The sequence below is a fragment of the Mus caroli genome, chromosome 3 (genome assembly GCF_900094665.2).
Source record: "Mus caroli chromosome 3, CAROLI_EIJ_v1.1, whole genome shotgun sequence".
NCBI lineage: Eukaryota > Metazoa > Chordata > Mammalia > Rodentia > Muridae > Mus > Mus caroli.
The window spans coordinates 97,359,059-97,360,267 of NC_034572.1; positions in this window are offsets into that span (position 1 = coordinate 97,359,059).

Genomic DNA, 1,209 nt, shown 5'->3' on the forward strand with positions numbered 1-1,209 from the left:
CTCGAACTCAGAAATCTGCCTGCCTCTGCCTCCCAAGCGCTGGGATTAAAGGCATGTACCACCACTGCCCAGCTCCTTGTCTAGTCTTGATGTGAGAATATGTGCCTGGTCTTATTGTAGCTTGCTATGTTGTATTTGGTAGATGTCCATGGATGGCCTACCCTTTTCTGAGTGGAGGTGAAGTTGGGGAGGTGGATCTGGGGGAAAGGAGTGGTGGAGGGGAGAGACTGGGAAGACAGGGAGGGGAAACTGCAGTTAGGACATAATGCGTATTTTATAAATAAGTTAAAATATAAAAAATGAAAAAGTAGCCAGGTGGTGGTGGTGGTGTATACCTTTAACCCCAGTGCTTGGGTGGCAGAGGCAGGAGGATTTCTGTGAGTTTGAGGACAGTTTAGTCTACAGATAGAGTTCTAGGACAGTCAAGGCTCCACAGAGAAACCTTGTCTTGACAAACAAACAAACAAACAAACAAATTCACACAATGAAGTCTATTATCTAAAACTAGAAGAATTAGGAGAATTAAGGGTATCTTATTTACTGAACTTACTGAAGACTGGTAAGCGTATATAAGAGAAGAGCCTCTATGAAGGGTACTGCTTGAGACATAGCACTAACTTGAGTACGTGGGAATGGTCAGTTCAGCTAAGTGAGAAAATATACAGGATCCCTGAGGCAAAGGAGATGTGCAGAGAAGCCATTGAAGGCCAGTGAAGCTACAGAGGGAGCCAGGGAACGGGCCTGGGTGGCTAGTGACAGTCTGGGCCAGACACCAGGCCTTGGAGATGGTTAAGGTTTTGTTTTTGTTTTTCTATTTTCATGTTAAGAGCAATCAAAGACATGGAAATAGTGTTTGGGGAAATAGGGATCACTTTACCTCCTAAAAAATTATGTAGCTTGGACAAATATTTCAGAGGAGAGTGAACATAAAGATGAAGTCAGTGTTACCTTTTTTTTTTTTTGGTTTTTCAAGACAGGGTTTCTCTGTATAGCTCTGGCTGTCCGGGAACTCACTTTGTAGACCAGGCTGGCCTCGAACTCAGAAATCCGCCTGTCTGCCTCCCTAGTGCTGGGATTAAAGGCGAGCGCCACCATGCCTGGCAAGTCAGTGTTATCTTGCGGGTAGAAAGTTCATGGAAAGCCCGGTGTGGTGGTGCACGCCTTTAATCCCAGCACTCGGGAGGCAGAGGCAGGCGGATTTCTGAGTTC